The 21932-nt window shown below is 48.7% G+C and overlaps 2 long non-coding RNA genes across 2 annotated transcripts in view; one reads left to right on the plus strand and one right to left on the minus strand.

Moving 5' to 3' along the window:
* LOC144328327 (uncharacterized) overlaps positions 1-20595 on the plus strand; it is a 52810-nt gene extending 32215 nt beyond the window's left edge. Inside the window, exon 2 of the long non-coding RNA XR_013393504.1 lies at positions 20101-20595. This is a non-coding gene — a long non-coding RNA (uncharacterized LOC144328327). The remainder of the gene's footprint in view (positions 1-20100) is intronic.
* LOC144328324 (uncharacterized) lies at positions 11476-13037 on the minus strand. The gene is made up of 3 exons (XR_013393503.1): positions 12989-13037; positions 12674-12842; positions 11476-11609 (listed from the first exon to the last, which is right to left on the minus strand). It is a non-coding gene; the product is annotated as an uncharacterized LOC144328324 (long non-coding RNA).
* Positions 20596-21932: the final 1337 nt, after the last annotated feature.

Consider the following 21932-nt stretch of genomic DNA (forward strand, 5'->3'; position numbering starts at 1 on the left):
TTCAGAAGAGGTCCAGGACCTCATTCCGATGCCCGGCAGCGGGGTGAGAGGTTCCCGCCCCCCCGCCCCGCTTCGGAGCAGCGTTCCGAAGCGGGGCGGCTGGGGCAGGTGTTCCCGCCCCCCCGCCCCGCTTCGGGGCAGCGTTCCGAAGCGGGGCGGCTGGGGCAGGTGTTCCCGCCCCCCCGCCCCGCTTCGGGGCAGCGTTCAGAAGCGGGGCGGCTGGGGCAGGTGTTCCCGCCCCCCCGCCCCGCTTCGGAGCAGCGTTCCGAAGCGGGGCGGCTGGGGCAGGTGTTCCCGCCCCCCCGCCCCGCTTCGGGGCAGCGTTCCGAAGCGGGGCGGCTGGGGCAGGTGTTCCCGCCCCCCCCCGCCCCGCTTCGGGGCAGCGTTCCGAAGCGGGGCGGCTGGGGCAGGTGTTCCCGCCCCCCCGCCCCGCTTCGGAGCACCGGGAGAAGCGATCTCCCCGCAGCCCCTTGCTTCAAAAGAGGTCCGGGGGCAGCGGGAAGCGCTTCCCGCTGTCCCCGGACCTGGGGCTGCGGGGAGAAGATCGCTTCTCCCCGCCGCCCCTTGCTTCAAAAGAGAAGACCCGCTGTCCCCTGGGCAAGCTTCGTTTTGCGAAGCAAGCCCATAGGGAAATTCGTCTTGCGAGGCAACTCGAAAACGAAAAAACCTTTCGTTTTGCGAGTTTTTCGTCTCGCGAGGCGTTCGTCTTGCGGGGTACCACTGTAGTAGCTCTAAAGCCAGGTGCAAGCAGAACTGTGCATGCGTCAGCGTGGGTAGATGCACACCCGTCTCGCTCTTGGGACTTTACTAATTAAAAGCCTGAAAAACAAATAACTCTCTGCAAACTGATAGCTGAGATAACTGACCCAAAACTGGGCTTAGGTACAAGTCCTGGAGTTTTTTCTCTCGGTTTTTTAAATATTTTTTTTTGTTTTTTGTTGTTTTTGTATGTTTTTTATATATTTTTTGTTTTGTTTTTATTTATTTCAAGTAATTACACTACCCATTAGGAAAATATGGTTCAAAACATGGAATAAGGTATTTAAAAATTGGATAATGGACCAGCCTTTATCACTTTGTTAGTGAAAGGTGTATGCAAAGCCCTGCAGATACAATGGAAACTGCACACTGCCTACCGACCACAGAGTTGCGGCAAGGCGGAAAGAATGAACTGGACCCTTAAATGATAGCTGGCCAAATTGTGCCAGGAAACTCATGGCAATTGGGTGGACTTTCTACCCGTAGCCTTGCTCAGGATCAGATGTGCACCCAACAAGAGGCTAAAGCTCTCTCCCTTTGAGCTTTTGCATGGAAGACCTCCTCCACTTACCGTATTTTTCGTCCCATAGGACGCTCTGTCCCATAGGACGCACCAATTTTTTTTTGGGGGGGGGGCGAAATAAAGGAATAAAAAATTCCTTTATTCCCCCCCCAAAACCAGGTCGGGGAACAGTGGGATCGTGGCGCTGCGCCTCCCCGCTGTCCCCCGAGCTTGTGGGGCTGGCCAATGTCTGCCCGGCTCGAGGGGCGCTCTGCTTCAGGGCGCCCCATGCGCGGGGCGGCAGGCTGCGGACACCTGCGCGAAGCACGGGACGTCCTACGGAGGGTGCCCCGTGCTCCGCGCTGCAGGTAGCCGCCTGCAAGCCGTGCACACCCGGGGGGAGTTTCCCCAGGCACGCAAGGCTTGCGGACACCTGCGTGAAGCAAGGCTTGCGGGCGGCAGCCTGCAGCGCGGAGCACGGGGCGCCCTTCGGAGGACGCCCCGTGCTTCGCGCAGGTGTCCGCAAGCCTTGCACGTCCAGGGGAACTCCCCCGGGTGGGCAAGGCTTGCGGGCGGCAGCCGACAGCGCGGAGCACGGGGCGTCCTATGGATGGAACTCCCCCCGGGCGTGCAAGGCTTGCGGATAGCTTCCTGGAGCCTGGAGAGCGAGAGGTGTCGGTGCGCACCGACGCCTCTCGCTCTCCAGGCTTCAGCGAAAGCCTGCATACGCCCTATAGGACGCACACACATTTCCCCTTCATTTTTTGAGGGGGAAAAGTGCGTCCCATAGGGCGAAAAATACGGTACCACAGAAATAAGAGCAGACTTAGTACAAACGGGAGGACAGAGTACATCAGAACAAATCCAGTCTCTCTCTCGTGTCCAGTATCTCTCTCTCTCAATGGAAGGTTGGCTCACTCTCCAGGTATGCTGTGGTCTTGGTTACCTCCAGTTCTTCTTACAGTAATAATAAATGTTCTCCTTCTTATCTTCTTTTACTACCCAGGAGGAATTGTTGATATCCTTGTGCTCCTTGAACCCAAAGAAAATGTTTTTGTAAAGAATGCTAAGCAGATGTTTCAAATATATGGAGAAAATGTCACCCTTTATTATGAACACCCTCGAAAGGTAGCTGACATGTCTCTCATCCCAGGACTAATCAGGGACCCTGACATTGTCTTGGCAGGCCTGCTGTATAATCAAAGTGGCCTTTTCGCAACACCTCCTTCTGAAATGAATGATACCTCCTACCGATATTTCCAGTTCTCCAGAACCACCCAGGGCTTGTGCTTTTGTTGTTATGCCTCTGGATCATGGAACACCAAATGGAAAGGTTGGCCGCATGTCCAGCGCCACCAACATAAAGGTTGGCTGGGAAATTACACACAGTGCACTGCTAAATTTTGATTGTGGGGTTGCTTCAACGCCTCTTACCAAAGCAACACCACATCCTCAGATCTGTATCCATACTTTCCCCAATAGAGGATATACAGTCAACTTCACCGGACAGGGATCCATCTGTTCTGGCTGGCTGATCAAGGACCCCAATCTTTGGTTCTTGTATAATGGACTAACCACTAATTACCACCCTGGTAATTATCAGTGTGTGGGAATGGGTGCCTTTACTTTCCCTGTGACTGTGGAGGCTTTTCTTCCTCTACCCTCTCTTAGAAACAGAAAGAGGAGAGAAGTCCAAGGGGAACAGTGCAGTGATGAGATTTTCCTGGCCCGCTCTGTGGGTGCTGTTGGTGGAGGCTTCGTTAGCATCCTCACCATCGGCATACATCCGGGAGTTGTGGCTGAACAAAATCGTGAAGCACTATTTGCCCTAACATGCAGGTTGGAGAAAACCATCAATGCCACTACACATATCCTCCGACAGTTGCAGTCCGAGATTGAGGATTTGAACCAGATAGCAGCAGCTAATAGACTTGCTCTTGACTATCTCCTTGCCAAATCAGGAGGTTTTTGTAAAATAGTCCCGGAAGGCAACTGCAGAGTGAAGTTTCATGACCTCAACAACACTATTGAGGACGAGTTGCCAAAATTACAGGCCCTTATAAATGATAACCAACCCAGTCAGAATCCTTGGGAATGGATGTGGTCTTGGGTCCCAGGAGTAGGATGGTTACATAGCCTTTTGACCGCCATTGCGGTAGGAGGCTTAGTCTTCCTAATACTTCTTTGCATCACCCCTTGCTGCATATCTCTAGTCAGAGGAATGGTGGCCGAAAGCATTAAGAATCTCACTGAAACCCACATCATGGCCATATACCGAGCCCTGCCCCCCCCCTGGCAGAAGAAGAGCATGAGTATGCTTGACTAATTCGTGAAATGCCCCCTGAAGAGATCCCCTTGAGAGACACAGTTGTCTATACCGGGGTTCAACATGAGAGTCAAGCTGGAGAAACAACTGTGACTTGTTTCTAAGCTTGAAAGGGGGAAATGTGGCAAGGCCACCTGGAAGAGTTTTACCTTTACCTTTTACGTATAACCATAAATACTGATAATAATGCTTAAATTGTTAAGGCTAGAAGTGCCTAAAATCTTAAGAATCAAGATTATATGCTTTATGTATAACCATGTATCCTAATAATGCTTAAATTGTTAAGGCTAGAAGAGCCTAAAATCCTAAGAATCAAAATTTTATGCTTGCAACATACGCTTCTGGTTTCTTGTTGAATGATTTTTTAAAAACCTTAATGATTTCTTCATGAACTTTGTTCCAAAAGCTTTTTATCTCCTTACACCCCACCATATATGGTACATTGTTCCTCTCTCGGTGTTACATCTCCAGCACACATTGGTTTTTTGCTTATAGATTTTTGGCAATTCCATGGGGCAGGGGTTAGGTACCACCGGTAGATCATTTTCATTAGATTCTCCCTTGTTGTATAACATGCTGTGAACTTGATGTCAAATTTCCACAGCTAACATTATGTTGTGGCCAAAATCCTGCGCCCACTTTATCATAACGTCCTTTAGCATCTCATCCTTGAGTTCCCATTCCAAAAGTAGATCATACATCCTAGATAGGGTCTTTTTATTCATTTGTACTAATTCCTTTTGTAAGAATGACTTCTTTTCTCCAAAACCAATTTTCTTATCCTGATTAAATATATGCACTATTTGGTGATATTGAATCCAGCCGTTACAATACTGTTTAATTTCTTCATACAATTTGATTTTTAATTGGCCCTGTTCTACCTTTATTAATTGTTGGTAAGTTGCCCAATTTGTGCCCATGTTTGTCTTTTTTACCGTTATCATCTCCACTGGGGATGCCCACCAGGGTATTTTGGGCTCTAATAGTCTGTAGTACTTATCCCAGACCTTGTATAATGAAATTCTTACTACAGTGGTGCCCCGCAAGACGAAATTAATTCGTTCCGCAAGTTTTGTCGTCTAGCGAATTTTTCGTCTTGCGAATCACGAAATCCCATAGGAATGCATTGAAAATCAATTAATGCGTTCCTATGGTCAAAAAAAGTCCAAACAAAGCCAAATTTGGTACAACAACAGTTTATTAACTGCTCTTTAAAGTCACACATACTGTAAAGAGCAGTTCAAAAATTGAAGGGAAAATAAATTAACTTTATAAACATGACAGAAAAACATTTAAAAATCAACAAAGTGTACAGTACATTTTCTAAGACTCTGGGGGACCACTCGAAGAAGGCTCCTCTTCCACTCTTTGCTTCTTGCTCAAGAACCTGTCCATAGTCTGCTGCTTCATCCGCCTTTTCAGCACCTCCCTGAAAGGCGAAATGACCCTCGTATCAAAAAAGTTCCCAACGTCATGTGCCACGTGCACTCCTCCAGAACAGCTGGGCGGTTCTTCACGATCCTGGTGACTCCCTTGGCTGCATCAGTCGCCAGGATCTTCTTCCTCATCTTCAGGATGGTCCCGATGGTTGATGGATTCCTCCCGTACTCCCTGGCGATGTCCGCCACACGCATTCCGCCGTCGTGCTTCCGGATGATCTCCTTCTTCATTTCCAGCGTCACCTTCTCCTTCTTCCTCTCGCCGGCCACCGGAGCAGCAGTCTTCTTGGGTCCCATGGCAGCACAGCTCTTACCTTCGTAAACTCAGAAAAAGAGAAAAAAATCAGTGATGTGCTTCAAATCCAAAAAATTCAAAAGCACCCAGCCACCCACCACACAGAAATTAAAACCCAGAACCAAGGCCTTGAATCCCAAACACCCCAACCCAAAATCCAAAATCCAAAACCCCCCCAAAAAGTTTTAAAAGTTTAACTTGCCAAATGGATGCAAGAGAAGTTCTGGGAAAGCTTCAACAATCAACCACCGAAGTCTTCAGAAACCTCAAATGGCTGCAAAATAAGTTTTGGAAAAGCTTCAAAAATCCCCAATGTCTTCAAAAACCTCAACTGCTCCCACAGACACCCACCCACCACACAGAAATTACAAACCCCTCCCCAACTGCTCCCCCTGCCCCTCCCCAACTGCTGCAAACCCCTCCCCAACTGCTCCCCCACCCAGACAAAAAAAAATTTCAAAAAATAACAACATGGCCCAATGGTCCCAGATTCCTGCAGAAACCTCCCCAACCGTTCCCCCAGCCAGCCAGCACTCAGAAATTCAAACTCAGGAAAAAAAATTTGAAAAAAACAACAACATGGCCCAATGGTCACAGAAAATCATAAAAATTCCAAAACAAAAAAGCCCCACAAGCTCCCAGATTCCTGCAGAAACCTCTCCAACTGTTCCCCCAGCCAGCCAGCACTCAGAAATTCAAACTCAGAAAAATTTTCAAAAAAAACCAACCTGGCCCAATGGTCACAGAAAATCATACAAATTCCAAAAAAAGCCCCACAAGCTCCCAGATTATCGCACCCCCCCCCCACAACACCAAGTCCTTGAATCCCAAACACCCCAACCCAAAATCCAAACCCCCCCAAAAAGTTTTAAAAGTTTAACTTACCAAATGGTAAGTTTTGGAAAAGCTTCAAAAGTGAGCAAAGTCTGAGAAAAGGCTACCAAACCACGTGCTAACAGTTGCTCCTCAAAGTCAAGTCGCAACTGCAGCTGTTCAAGCTAAGCACCCTTTGTTTTAACGGTTTTTAGACAAAGGAAACAAAGTCGCGAGACGTTTTCGTCTTGCAAAGCAAGCCCATAGGAAAAATCGTCTTGCGAGGCAACTCGAAAACGGAAAAATCTTTCGTCTAGCGAGTTTTTTTGTCTTGTGAGGCATTCGTTTGCGAGGTACCACTGTATATGATTTTAAAAGTCCTTATGCACTGCCACTTTGTTGTATGTTAGGTAGGCGTGCCATCCAAACCTCGTATTCCAACCTTCTAAATCTAATATATCAGCCTTCTTCAAGAAGGTGGGGTTGTTTTAAATGGTTGTTAAATGTGTTACGTTGATTTAGATTTTGTATTTGTGGGCTGGAGTGTTGTTTCAGGGCTCTTGTATTGTTTATTAGTGTGCATACATTGGTCTTGTGGCTATTTTTAGTATGTTTTTATTTAATTTATATTATGTTCTGATATTTTTATTATGAATTTTGTGCAGTGATTATTCTTATTATTTATTTTGTGCTTCGTATACTTGGTGTTGTGAACCACCCTGAGATTCAAAATCAATAAAATCAACAATCAAAAACAACATCAACAAGAAACACAACAACAAAAAGGTTTCCTACCGCTGTGTACGGAGGGTCGTGAGGGCAGCACCACTCCTCTTGGTCGATCCTGGTGGCGTTGATGTTCCTGGCGCTGGTCCAGACTGGATCCTGCGGAGAGCAGAAGATGGTATCTCTGCAGCACAACTCTGGTGTCCACGTTGCCTTGGCCTGGCGCTACTCCGGATGTTCTGTCAGGAGGAGAAAGGGGCTCGTTGAGAAACGTCCCATCCAAACAGCCCACCAGATGTCCCAATAGCCCACCAGATGCCTCACTCACCTGGCATGCAGCTCAGGAAGTCCTTCGGGTAAGGTTCCCTGTGAACGCAGTGGAGCAGCCTCCTCAAAAAGCGCTGGACCCTGCCTTTCTTCCGATGTCTATAGGCCCGCTGCATGATGTTCAGGCAGCTCCTCCCTGTCTGCCTAAGCTCTTCTTCCTCGTGCTGCTGCATCTCCTCCAGCCCTGAGTGGCAAGGGAGAAAGGTTGAGCAAGGCAGAGATGCACAGGAAAAGAGCCACCCATCAACAATATGAAAACAGCCGTCAGCTGTGTTTGTGTGTAAGAGAGAGCAGTGAAGTCACATTCCAATTCTCTTTGCATGTTCATCTTGTGGCACCTCTGCCTGAACATACATCTGAGAATTTGCCTTCCCCTGAAGACCTTTCTCAGCAGAAGCATCCCTCCCTGCCCTCCGTACGTCTCACTCACATGTTCCATAGGATGCCATGTCTTGATTGCGGATGAAACTGGCATCCTGGAAAGCCAGATGACCTAGAGAGAGAGAGAGGGCAAGAAAAGGGACGTCATCTGGGTGCAAAGCAAGCGGAGACAGAGGCAGCTTGGCAGGAGGACAGGTATGCTCTAGAGGCCTCCACCCTCACGGAGCACTCAGAGCAAGATCTGGGCACAGATGGAGGCCTACCTAGCAGGTGGCCTGGGGACATGTCCATCCTCCCTGCCATTGTTACCAAGACGTTTCTGTCCCTCCCTACCAGGGAAGAACGTTGCTTGACTTACCCAGAAGCAGAGCTGCCACCCTGGAGACTGCTGGCAGCCTGTTGGCAGACGGCTGCGTACATGATAAGGCAGCACTCCGAAGGATGCCCTTGCTGAAGGTCTTGCTCTGTGGGCAAACACAAAGGAGAAGTGGCATCAGAGAGGCTTGAGAGCGCAGCAGTAGAGCCTTGCACTCCCAAAGACATGCCTGGGCAAAGCTGCCAACAAAGGCAGAGGGACCTTACCAGATGCTTGGCAGCCTGGTGGAGAGCAAAGTGGAGGCTAAATTTGTTGGAATGAGCCCACCACTTGACTTCTGGGGCTAGATGGGAAAGAGCCTTCCTTGCGGCCTGCAACACAAGAAGAGAAGAGGGTTACAAATTGCGGGACATAGTCTCGGAAGCTCCTGAGAACAATCCCTCCCTCCTACTGCATAAGTCCACCTCTTTGGCCCTCACCTTGGCCACTTCAAGGTCCTCGTCTTCGAGGTGAATGAGGACCACAACCAGTTCGTGAATGGCTTCCTTTTCTGTTGTTGTAATGGGAAGTCTTTGGTCTCTCGCCCAGCCCCGAAGCAGCCCCAGATGTTCGATGGCTGATGCCCGGACGGAGGCTTCCTCCTATAGGCAGAAAATATCAGAGGTTGTGTTTCTCATCAGATCACTTTCCAGAGGAACACCCTCCTGAAGCCAGAACATCTCCGCTGCATGCCAGTCTAAACCCCACCCTTCCTCTTCCAAAGCATTCCTCCTCCATTGGGTGTGGTGTCATGTTTCCCCTCATACTCACATGGGCAGCCAGGCCGCAGTAGGTTGCCGCCAGCTTCTCCAGGTCTTCCTCTCCCAGCTCCCTGGAATGGTAGGCTTGGTCTACCAGTTCTATCAACTCTGGGAGGACATCAGCTTCTACATAAAAGAGGGAATCCCTCAGGAAGAGCCGCAGAAGCGCAGGGTCCTACACAAAAGAGAGAATCTTTTCAAAGGTCTGAAAGGCCTCATGCCTTTTAGCACAGGCCCTTCAGTATTGTGCCAGGGAAAGAGTGCTGGGCCATGATTAGAATCGAGATCTGTACCCCCCCTTCCTCTGAGCATCACTTGCCATGCCAGAGTCCAGAAGCAGGGATATCCCTCTGACGCTGAGCTTCCGGACTTCCAGGCAGTCGTATTCCAGCCAGGTGAGGAGCTGCTCCAGTGTATCTTCACAGGGATAGACCTCCAGACGGCAGCTGAGCAGCTAAAGAGGCCCAAAGAGAAAGAAACCCTTCAGGGATAAGAGGCTGAGGCAGGTTCTCCTTTTGCCCACCATTTGCAATTCTGCACAGAGCAAGCCCACTGAAGTGAATGGACCAAAGTTTGCCATGTACATCAAATCCAATGGGTCTACTCTGAGGAGCACTAAAACAGGCAACAGTCCTTAGGCTCAAAGTAGCCCAACACTCGGCAGAAACCAAGCCAGGGCCTCCTTGCTGCACCCATTTCCTCCCGCGTCAGTCCCCCTCACCTCGATGTAGATAGCTGCCGCGACTTGTGGCATCCCGGCAAAATCCTGGTCCTCGAGAGCAGCGATGATGCTTTCCACCATGGGAGGGATCCACCAGCTTCGCTTTCCGACGGCTCTGAAATGGAGAAGGAGATCTTGGTAAGGAAGGGAAAGACACCGCAGGAAGCAAACGGGCACAGTCCGATCCTGTGCCTTCAGCTCCATTTGCCAGGCCACTGGGGAAGGTCACCGCGTTCTTCCTCTTACCTCACCATGGCAGACAACCCCTGGCTGAAAGTCTCCCGGCAGAAAAGTTGGTTGACGATGGCCGCCTCCACTTGCTCTCCAGTGGTGCCAAGAAGGAGGTGCAGAACTTCCTTAGCCCCTCTGGAACCAAAGCAAGGCCAGTTTTACCAGGAGGGTCATTGGCACACACTCACATTCCTTCCCCAGCAGCCGCCTGAAGGAGAGCCTCCCTTGGAAAACCAAGCTGGACTGGAAACCCCCCCCCCCCCCGAGGCTGAAGGGGAAAGGACTCCATTGGTCCCTTTGCAACACACTACTCACCCGAGGAATTCCTGATAGTAGTGGAAGTTGACAACCATCCCCAGGAGAGCGATCAGCAGCTGTGGGAAGTTCTGGCGCACAGCTGCCTTGTAGTCCTCCATCCTGAGGATGGCGTGCAACAGGCTGCTGAGATGTTGCTGGAAGAGAGAGGGGTGCAAGTCACTTTCTCTGCTTTTCTGCAGAATACAGGAACCCCTCGATATTACCCTGGGAAGAAGGAAGCCAGGAAGCAGGTGGTTGGTCCTTACCACTTGGGTGGCAGATTCCGCCAAGGGGCTTTGGTAAATCTGCTTGGCCATGAGATGGATCAGCTTTTCTGGATCGGCCGATGGTAAAACCTCCTTCCACACTCTCTCGCAGTCTCTGTGAATGCAAAAACAAGAGCAATGGTCAGATTCAAGTCTTCTGCTTGCTGCCATGCTCCAGAGAGAGGAAACGGCAGCAAGGGCTTTCTGAGCAAGCCCTGCAGCTTGCCAACCTCCCCCTTAGCCCAGTAGAACCTGGAGGGCTCCTTACCCGAAGGGAAACTGGAGGAGATATTGCACCACTTGGTCCAGGTGGTGGTGCGCCAAGATGGAGAAAGCGAAGACGGCCATGTTCCTGCCTTGCACTGTCGGCCCCTGGCTGATCCTATAGAAGGCCTCCAGCAGCACCTCCACCTGTCAGAGAAAAGGAGAGGGTTGCTTGGAGAGTACAAGGAAGCGGGGCTGTCTCCATCCCTCATTGAAAGAGGGACCCTTGACCTGTGCCACCACAGCCTCTTCCTTCCAAGGTACCACTCAGGGTCCTGGGGAGTATTGGACCCAGGCAGCTCCAGGGCGCCAGTTCCCCTCTCCATTGTGGGCCAAGAGAAGAAGCTTGGCAGTCTGCTCCCAGAAGGAGGAGGGTTCCCCATCCCTGAACCCATGTTTCTCAGGACCCTTGGCTGAGCTTCTTGTCCTGACGTTGCCAGGCCCCTCTCAACTAACATGTGTCCTGGCCACCCAATGGCATGAGCTTGCCTCCCCTACACCAAAGCGGAGAATCTTCTTCTCTCCTACCTTTCCAGATGCCTTACCTTCACTTTTGTGCCGCCAAACTGCTTGATGAAATTTTGCAGCAGGTGGGAGATGTCCAAGGGGTCGAAGCTGCTCTCAAGAACCAGGTCTCTGGCCAGGAAGCACATGGCCTCCAAGAGCTGCTCCGCAGGGAGAAAGGCGCCAAAGACCTGAAGCGAGAGAGGAAGGTCAGAGATGCCCACAGGGCAGGGCTGGGGAGCAGAAAGCCCAGGTGCTGCCTCTGCAGAACCCAGAACATGTGGCTTGAGAGACAGCGACTTACCGTGGCAAGAGAGTAACAGTTATTCACGAACAGCCCAGGAACCGGTCCTCCGGTGGATTCGAGGACCTCCTCAGCTCCGATGATGAGCATTTGGTTCCTTAACGTTCCTGCCAGTGTCTCTGCAAAGGAAAGCCAAAGGGTTAGTTTGGGTCTTGCTCACCCCACCCCATGCTGGGATGCATTCTTCCAGTCTTACCTTCGTTGCACCGCAGGATGGGCAGAAGATGGCAGAGGGCCTCTGCTGCCCGCTGCCTGCTCTCCGGGTCCGGATCCAATGCACAAAGGCAGGAAATCGCCACCAGTTGGCCATAGGAGCATGCATGAATCACTGCCGATGGCTGAGAAGAAACCCAGAGAAGGGACTGATCACCATTTTTCCTATAACATTTTTATTCCAAACATTCCAAAACATTTAGCATCCTAAACCTAAACCCTCTTTTCCTAATCTTTGCTTTTTTTCTTCTTTTCTCAGCCACTTTACTCACTATGGCCCAGCTCTGTTCTCCAAATTGAGTATGTGCTGGGATGCCTGATCGTCCCTTGGGCACCTTGCAGGGTGGGCCTAGAAGCAGCAGCCTGAAGGCCTTGACAGCCCTGCATGGTTGCAATGCTTCCCTTCAGTAAAGCCACTTCTGAGCTGGAGAGGAGGTGGGGTTGCGGGCTTCATGCCCTCCCCCCACGTACTCGGGGCTGGCTTGCAGCCCCCATGAGAGCAGGGAATCCTCGGGCGCGTCATCTCCCTTGCCAGCCAATCGGCTGGCCCGGGAGGTGTGGCCAGCGCTATTTAGGGCCGGCGCGGCTGAGGATTTCCCTTTTTCTCCCAGTGCCCCAGCTGCTCCGGTTTTCCCACCCTTTAGGTTTGGCTCTTTGACATTGCTATGGACTTCGGTTGGTCGCCGTCAAGGGGCCCGGCAGGAATTTTTTCCACTTGGCAAATTGGCACCGGCCATTTGGCTTTTTGCCTACCTCATAGCAAATTGTCACAACTTCCTCGGCATTGGCAGTGAGGCATTGGTAAGGGTATTGTTATGCAGATGAGTGGGGGGAGGAAGCGCCATCACCTTCCCCCATATCGAAGGGTAGTCCGGTAAAGGATTCCGTGGGGCGTTGCCCTGTCCGAAGCCTATGGAGGTGTGGGCCTAAGGCACGCCCCGAGCGGTGACCCTGGGGGAGCTCCTAGTTGATGTACATCAGCAGGACTCCCCCTACTGGTGGTTAACCCTTGCCGGTCTTCTAGCAATCAGGCTGAAGCCGGTTAGTCGATAGGACCAATGCCTAAGCCAATACCACTCAATTCCTGTAATCAATAAAGTTGTGGCCTAATTTTGCCCATTAACCTAAAATACTGGTGTCCTGTGTCTTTATTTCCGTGGGGGAGGCGGGAACTCGCCACGCAACTCACATGTTCCTGGATCTTCTGCAGGAAGGCGCAAAGATCTCGGAGCGCCTTCCTTCGGCTCATCCCACTCTTTATTGTTGCGACGAAATCCGTAAGTCTGTTGTTCAGCTGGTCCCTGCTGCCGCTTTCAGGAGGAAGATCAGCCGCATCCAGAGAAGCTGTGGTTGGGATGCTGAGGGGAGACAGGAGTAGCACTTTTGTCAAAAGGGTTTATTGCCCCCCATCCTTCAAAGACCCCAAGCACCACCACCATAGAAATGGACCGGGGGTTTTTTTTAAAGCAATTGATTATGGGGGAGGGGATTAGCACAGGATTACCTTGGAGGAAGATCCTCCCCATCTTCCAGGCTGATTTCCGATATTTGATCTTCATCAAAATCAATTCCCTGTCCATGAGAAAAGAGAAACAGGAACATCAGAATGTGAAGAATGGATCAGACCCATTCATGTTTTTGTGCTCATCAGGAAAGCACAGACGAGGTAGGTTGGGAAACAAACTGAAAATCTCTGGCCTCCATTTCCTTAGAGACCTTATTCATCCTTCTATTCATTGAAGCCTTCGGTTAAGAGTTTGGGTGTAATCCATGACACCTCCCTTTCCATGGAGACGCAGGTTACAACAGCCAAAGTGACATTTTTCCACCTTCGCTTACCTTACCCGCCCCAACCTGGCCACAGTGATCCATGCGATAGTCACCTCCAGGCTTGACTACTGTAATTCGCTCTACGCGGGGCTGCCCTTGAAGCTGTCCCAGAAACTCCAGCGGGTGCAGAATGCTGCAGCGAGGCTCCTCACGGGGTCTCTGCCATGGGAGCATATTCACCCAGTGCTTTTCCCGGTGGAGTACAGGGTCAGATTTAAGGTGCTGGTTTTGACCTTTAAAGCCCTTCACAGCCTAGGACCCTCGTACCTATGGGACCGCCTCTCCTGGTATGCCCCACAGAGGACCTTAAGGTCCATATATAGCAACACCCTAGAGGTCCCGGGCCCTAAGGAAGTTAGATTAGCCTCAACCAGAGCCAGGGCCTTCTCAACACTGGTGGAACGCTCTGTCTCATGAGACCAGGGCCCTGCAGGATCTGATTTCTTTCCGCAGGGCGTGTAAAAAAGAGTTATTCCACCTGACCTTTGGCTTAGAATCAGTTTGATTCCCTCCCCCTCTTTCTATTTCCTTTTCCCTCCTGTGAAGAGGCTGCATCCTAATGTTTTAATGTTGTATCTTAATCTTTTAAATTGTATTTTAATCAACATTTTTTTATTATTGGTTGTTAGCCACCCTGAGCCCAGTCTTGGCTGGGGAGGGCGGGGTATGAATAAATTTTATTATTAGTAGTAGTAAAGGAGCCCCTTTACTACATGGTGGCAGCGGTGGGATGGAACTTCCCTGCAGAAAGGCACTTTGATTTTAAATTGGCACGAATCTTTTGTGTACTAAGGCGTTTTATTTTTGGGGGGGGATAGAGATAGTCAGGAATTATGGAAGCCGGGGCTCCCCAGGAATACACTTTGCGAACTGTGGACGAATGGGGTCCGGGTGGAGAAGGCAGTTCCCTTCCTTCGGAGACAACCCCCCCTCCCAACCTCCAAGTCCCAGAGTGGAATCCGCCTCCTGGTTTTCGGGAGATCCCGAGTCGGAGAGAGAGTTGGTGGATGCCAGCGAATTAAGAACTGTTTGGAAGGGTGGGCAAGAGTCCTGCAACTTGGAGAGAGAGAGGGGCGCGCCAGTTAACCACCCCTTGTCACCTTGTGAGGAAGTGGAAGCTGGGATGGCCTCCACACGTCCTAGAGGGAACTATCTTGTTTATGCAGAGCCTAAAGAGATGGAGTTTTCAGAGGGCGATGCGGTTGAGTGGGTGCAAAACCATTCTTATGGGGCAGAGAGTCAGCCGGATGGCTTATGAGTATCAAGATCTGCCGCAGCAGCTGCAAGAAGTGTCTGTGGGAGACTACCATCGAGAGTGTCCATCATGCGACATTCGCAGAACGGTGAGACGGCGTTCCCCCACCCCAGGACGGGTCTACTCGCCAGTAAGAGCTTGGGAAACTTGTGGAGCGGTGCGATGGTACGCGGCGGAGAAGGAGGAGGAATTTCTCCCTGGACCCTCGCATGTATACGCAGCGGAGGAACACCTGCGTCCGGAGGGATGAGCGTCTCGACATCCTGTTCCAAGGTATGACTACAATCACGAGGAGCCACCAGGAGAAAATGGCAGGCAGTCTCCTCCGGGGCTAACTTTGAGCAACCTTAACTGGGGGGCATTTCCGAAATATCAGCCCCCCACTGATGTTCTGAGTTCTCTGACTCTTTTTGAAGTAACCTGCCGAGATATGGGGGTGTCCCTGAAAATGTACATGCCAATTTTGCGCTCCCTAATTTGTGGAGACCTAGCCGAATTGATGGGCCATCTCCCCTCATCCCAAATCCATGACTATGAGCGCTTTAAAAAATTAGTCATGCAAAGGCATGGACTTCATCCTGAGAACTATCGGAGGGCTTTCTGAAAAGGGGATAAGTCTTGTCCCTCAGACAGCATTGCTGTGTATTCTGCGAAAATGGCCCAGAACTTTGAACTTTGGCTTTCAGCCGAAGGTGTGTGTGGCTTTGAAGAACTTAATAATAATAATAATAATAATAATAATAATAATAACAAATTTTTATTTATATCCCGCCCTCCCCAGCCAAAGCTGGGCTCAGGGCAGCTAACAACAAACAGAATAATCCAACATTCTAAAAACATTCATTATAAAATTAATTAAAATCAAATTGATGGCAACCATTAAGCAAAATTCTGTGCAGATTGCCAGAGGAGGGGGTCAGGCTGCGCCCTGACCAAAGGCCTGGTGGAACAGCTCTGTCTTGCAGGCCCTGCGGAAAGATGTCAGGTCCTGCAGGGCCCTGGTCTCTTGTGACAGAGCGGTCCACCAGATTGGAGCCGCAGCCGAGAAAGCCCTGGCTCTAGTTGAGGCCAGCCTAACCTCTCTGTGGCCTGGGATCTTCAGGATGTTTTTATTTGCAGACCGTAAATTTCTCTGTGGGACATACCAGGAGAGGCGGTCCCTTGGGCACGAGGGTCCTAGGCCGTATAGGGCTTTAAAGGTTAAAATCAGCACCTTAAACCTGATCCTGTACTCCACCGGGAGCCAGTGCAGCTGGTATAGTACCGGATCCGTGCTTCAAAAGCACGTTTTTTGGCCATGGTATGACCAGGAACCCATGGATCCGAGTTTTTTGCGGTGCAAGCTATGCCCCTGGGCATGATGTGTGATTTGACGGTGAGTTTGGGCTGATCTAGTGCAAAAAGCATGAGGATCCGTGCTTCAAAACCACGTTTTTGGGCTACGGTGTCGCCAGGAAGCCGTGGATCCGTGATTTTTGTGTTGCAGGCTGTGCCGCTGGACATGATATGTGATTTAATTACTACTCAAGAGTTGAAAAGAAAAAAACGTGTATATTCTGCAAAGAATGACAGTTTAAAGCTAATAGTAAATTTGAACACAACGTGTGAGTACAATAGTTTTAAGATAATAATAAATTTAGATATTAGTATACAATAATATAGTATAAAGGTACATAAAATACCAGTACACAACAATAGTTTTATACAAGTCTCAATGGTAGTCAAAAAGAGTCCATATTATATAAACTCAGAATAAAGAATAAAGAGCCAAAAAGGAGTATCCGGAGTATGAATCAGATGTACGACTCAGTAGTGGTGACCAGGACAGGGCCCTGTTTCGGAGTAAACGCCTTCTTCAGCTGGTAATATCAAATAATATGTCAAAATAAATCAAGGTTCTTCAATTCCATAGATCATAAATATAATGAAGTATATACATTCTAAAGTGAATTAGCACATATCATGATATTTGGTTCCATACCTCGGTTTTTTGAGGACTACAAATCTGTTGGAAGTCTATAACATATCATATAATTCTTTTATGTTTCTTTTTCAACATGCGTCTAGAAATAAGAATTTACAAGAGTTATTATTTCCAGTCAAATTGTTTTTAAAAACGGACATTTTTAAAAACAATTTGACTGGAAATAATAACTCTTGTAAATTCTTATTTCTAGACGCATGTTGAAAAAGAAACATAAAAGAACTATATGATATGTTATAGACTTCCAACAGATTTGTAGTCCTCAAAAAACCGAGGTATGGAACCAAATATCATGATATGTGCTAATTCACTTTAGAATGTATATACTTCATTATATTTATGATCTATGGAATTGAAGAACCTTGATTTATTTTGACATATTATTTGATATTACCAGCTGAAGAAGGCGTTTACTCCGAAACAGGGCCCTGTCCTGGTCACCACTACTGAGTCGTACATCTGATTCATACTCCGGATACTCCTTTTTGGCTCTTTATTCTTTATTCTGAGTTTATATAATATGGACTCTTTTTGACTACCATTGAGACTTGTATAAAACTATTGTTGTGTACTGGTATTTTATGTACCTTTATACTATATTATTGTATACTAATATCTAAATTTATTATTATCTTAAAACTATTGTACTCACACGTTGTGTTCAAATTTACTATTAGCTTTAAACTGTCATTCTTTGCAGAATATACACGTTTTTTTCTTTTCAACTCTTGAGTAGTAATTAATCCTTACATTGAAACTTGTGGCCAGAGTTCTTGGTTTATCCTTTTCAGTGCATTCTCCACAAGAACTCCAATTTCTTAATGATATGTGATTTGACAGCGAGTTTGGGTTGGCCCAATGCAAAATGTGTGAGGATCCATGAGGATCCGTGCTTCGAAACCACGTTTTTGGGCCACGGAGTGGCCAGGAAGCCATGGATCTATGATTTTTGTGGTGCAGGCTGTGCCCCTGGACATGATATGTGATTTGACAGTGAGTTTGGGCTGGCCCAATGCAAAAAGTGTGAGGATCCATGAGGATCCATGCTTCAAAACCACGTTTTTGGTCCACGGAGTGGCCAGGAAGCCATGGATCCGTGATTTTTGTGGTGGATGCTGTGCCCATGGCCATGATGTTTGATCTGATGGTGACTTTGGGCTGATCTAGTGCAAAAATAATGAGGATCCATGAGGATCCGTGCTTCGAAACCATGTTCTTGGGACATGGCGTTGCCAGATAACCGTGGATCCGAGTTTTTTGTTGTGTAGTCTGTGCCCCTGGGTATGATATGTGATTTGCCATTGAGTTTTGGTTGGCCCAATGAAAAAAGCGTTAGGATCCGTGAGGATCCGACCTTCAAAACCACGTTTTTGGTCCATGGTGTTGCCAGGAAGCCGTGGATCTGAGTTTTTTGTGTTGCAGGCTGTGCCCCTGGCCATGATGTGTGATTTGACAGTGAGTTTGGGTTGGCCCAATGCAAAAAGCGTGAGGATCCGTGCTTCAAAACCACGTTTTTGGGCCACGGTATGGCCAGGAAGCCGTGGATCTCAATTTTTTGTGTTGCAGGCTGTGCCCCTGGCCATGATGTGTGATTTGACAGTGAGTTTGGGGTGGCCCAATGTAAAAAGCGTGAAGATCCATGAGGATCCGTGGTTCAGAACCACGTTTTTGGGCCATGGAGTGGCCAGGAAGCCATGGATCCGTAATTTTTGTGGTGGATGCTGTGCCCATGCCCAAGATGTTTGATCTGATGGTGACTTTGGGCTGATCCAGTGCAAAAATCATGAGGATCCATGAGGATCCATACTTCGGTACCACGTTTTTGGGCCACAGTATGGCCAGGCAGGTGTGGATCCGAGTTTTTTGTGGTGCAGGCTGTGAACCTGGCCATGATGTGTGATTTGACAGTGAGTTTTGGTTGGCCCAATGCAAAAAGAGTGAGGATCCATGAGGATCCGTGATTCAAAACCACGTTTTTGGGCCACGATATGGCCAGGAAGCCGTGGATCAGTGATTTTTGTGGTAGATGCTGTGCCCCTGGTCATGATGTTTGATCTGATAGTGACTTTGGACTGGTCTTTTGCAAAAATCACGAGGATCCATGGTTCGGAACCACGTTTTTGGGCCACGGTATGGCCAGGCAGGCGTGGATCCGAGTTTTTTGTGGTGTTGGCTGTGCCCCTGGCTATGATATGTGATTTGACAGTGAGTTTGGGTTGGCCCAATGCAAAAAGTGTGAGGATCCATGAAGATCCATGCTTCAAAACCACATTTTTAGTCCACGGTATGGCCAGGAAGCCGTGGATCCGTGATTTTTGTGGTGCAGGCTATGCCCCTGGACATGATATGTAATTTGACGGTGAGTTTGGGCTGATCTAGTGCAAAAATCATATAAATTCATGAGGATCTGTGCCTCAGATCCATGTTTTTGTGGTGTTGGATCCATGTTTTTTATAGTCCAGTTTGTAGGCGTGCCTTCTAGGTGTGATTTGACACTGCATTTGTTGGAGTTATTTTTTTAAAAAGTGGAGGATCCATGTAGATCCGCCTTTTACCCAGACCCCTAATAGCGCAACTTATGCGCCACCTGTCTCCAGAAATTGCGAGTTTGGTTGCTGACCAAAGTCCACGATCTTTAGAGGAGGCCACAGAATTCGCAGAATCTTTTAGACTAAATCATTCTCATCTGGTAAACAGGGGACCGGCCGGTGGGTACAGACTGGCAGCCTCAGCTTCTGGCGGGAGGTCCGGCCCTCCCGTTAAAGATCAAAGCAGGGGTCCCCCTACTCCTGCAAAAGACTCCTCTACAGCAGGTGGGGAACGTGCTAAATTGTCTCCGAGTTCCAGACTGTGCTTTTATTGTAAGAAACCGGGGCATATAAAAGCAGTTTGCCCCCAATTAAGTGAAAAGAAGCCTCCAGTTTTGACTTCGACTCCTGCGGTGCGCATGATCCAGCAACCGAGGAAGATTGGGAAGCGGAACAGCAAAAATCAGGAACTAGGGAAAGCCCGGTCCCGGAGGGGAAGGGTGGGGCAGCTCCTGACGCTATAGCTTCCAAACCAGCTATAGCCACTTCAAGTGCAGTTATTGTGGGACCTGTGAGTACTGGTGCTGCTCCAAGTGTGCCTGATGTGAAGTGGGCTAATTCAAAGTTTACAGCCCCCATTGAGATCAACGGAATTGCTGTGAACTCTTTCCGAGACACTGGGTCTGACATTACCAGTGTGCCCAGAGATTTGGTTTTGCCCATACAGATGCAGGCTAAACCCTTAAAGATTAGCCCCTATGGTGTGAATGAGATTTTTCAACCTACTGCCATTGTTCCAGTATCGTATAAGGGGTACTATGGAAACCACCTAACTATAGTACATGATCCTGAAGTGTGCAAAAGTCCTGTCCTGGTGGGGAACGATTGGGGATTTAAGGTTTACCAACAACAACTTGCGGTGAACTTTTTTCCATCAAGGTCTTACTGTGATAGGAATTTTATGGTCTTAGATATATGGTAATGTTCATAACTGCACATACATAGATCAACACAGGAAGACCAACCTGGAACCATTTTGATTCCTAAACTGACCAAATCCTTTCTCTGCAAGTTTAAACTGCAAAAGCCTCCCCATTGTCTCTTTCCTCACAAATCCTGTCTCAAGGATATGTCTGTTTGAATAAGGTGTGAGCCTGTGACCTGGCCCAGGAAATAAGTATTTTACCACTACAAAAGAATGGCCAGGCTCCCCGGGAAATCCAATCAAGTAACTTGCCAGACAGCAGATAAACTGTGACAGGAGAAAAACAACATTTAAATTTCTGTGATGTAGGTGGGATGTATCTGAGGGGTGGTCTTAGGATACACCCCTTCTGTGATGTATGCATAATGTTTCTGGGGGTGGTCTTGATCTAGAGAATGGGAATTTCAAAAGTCTTTATAAGGTCTTGCACACCATCTTTCTGGGTCCTCCTCCTCTCCTGCGTGTGAGGGGAGTACCCTGTTGCAACAGATCAATAAAGATCAAGCTTACTAGCTGCTTTGCTTCTCAATATTCTCTGGTTGGCCTCTGTTATTTTCTCCTACCAATAGGGAACCTATGTAAGGACTCTATATGGGCTCTTGAATACCCCATAAGGGAAAAGGGCATATTTTTATTTACAACAGATGGCGACCACGCACGAAGGGACTTTTGGTTACCCGGATTCTGGGAGCGAGGAAGGACTGGTTATCCAGCGCGCACCAGGCAGTTTGCCAGGAGGAATGACCAGTCCTCCATCGATTCCCAGGGTCTGGAAATAACTGGAGGTTCAGCGGGGCTAACCAGAGGAAGCAACGCTTGATCAGGCCGGCCTTAAACAACCAGTCAAGAGATCGCAGGATCACCAGGAACAGCGCATGCGGAAGTGAGTATTAAGTAGGAAACACGGGGAGTGGGTTGGGGTCTCTAAACCACAGCAACCAAAATTCTTTAACTCTTCATTTTCCCTTCAAATCTAAACTTGCTACTTTCCCCCTCCTCTAACCCTTAAAATAATTGCCTTCTCCTCCTTTCTGTAACCCTTCGGAGTATGCCCAGGGAAACTTCTTTCATTTTCCTTCTACAGTCTATATGCCGACCTATTCCTTCGGAGTTTTGCCCAGAAAGGTTGTGCAATTTCTTCTGCACTGAAAACTATAACTCCCAGGTGCAGCCGCACCTCTGCCATGGCGATCTTTGTTAGAGATGACCTGTGAGCAGAGAAAGCAAGGGCACCTGATTCCTTTCCTTCTTTGTCATTTCTGAGTCCCAATCTGGCACTGCACTACGCAAGCGTCCAGTAGGGAACTCTCAGGTTAGATTGTAAGAGGCAGGAGGTTGCTGTGGGCTCCCTGGCTGAGTAATGACCAAAGGGGGGGTTTGAGATCGCTGACCGCACTGTTAGCTTAGTAGCCAGGAAAGGCCAACAGCTGTACCAGCCTAGTAAGTCAGGCCAGACGAACGGCGGTGTGTCACAGTACTAATTCTCGGAGTTGTCCAAATTGAGTCTACTGTGGGTTATTTATTGTGTTTCCTGAAAAGTGGGGATAAAACCCCGACTGCAGTATAAAAGTAAAAGCTAGCGCTATTAAAATTCTTAATAAAATGGAAAAAAAATTCCTTCCAGTAGCACCTTAAAGACCAACTAAGTTAGTTCTTGGTATGAGCTTTCGTGTGCATGCACACTTAATAAAATGGGTGCACCTCAATCAAAAGAAATGAACCCACAGACTCCTGATGGGAAAGAAGCCCAATTGGTGCTTACTTCCCGCCTGGACTCTGACAGTCCCCTTCAATTTGTGCTTAAGAAACGTTTTTCCTGTGTTTAAATTGTACTTAGGTAACATCCAGCAGCTGCTTATCTTAAAT

The sequence above is a fragment of the Podarcis muralis genome, chromosome 7 (assembly GCF_964188315.1).
Source record: "Podarcis muralis chromosome 7, rPodMur119.hap1.1, whole genome shotgun sequence".
NCBI lineage: Eukaryota > Metazoa > Chordata > Lepidosauria > Squamata > Lacertidae > Podarcis > Podarcis muralis.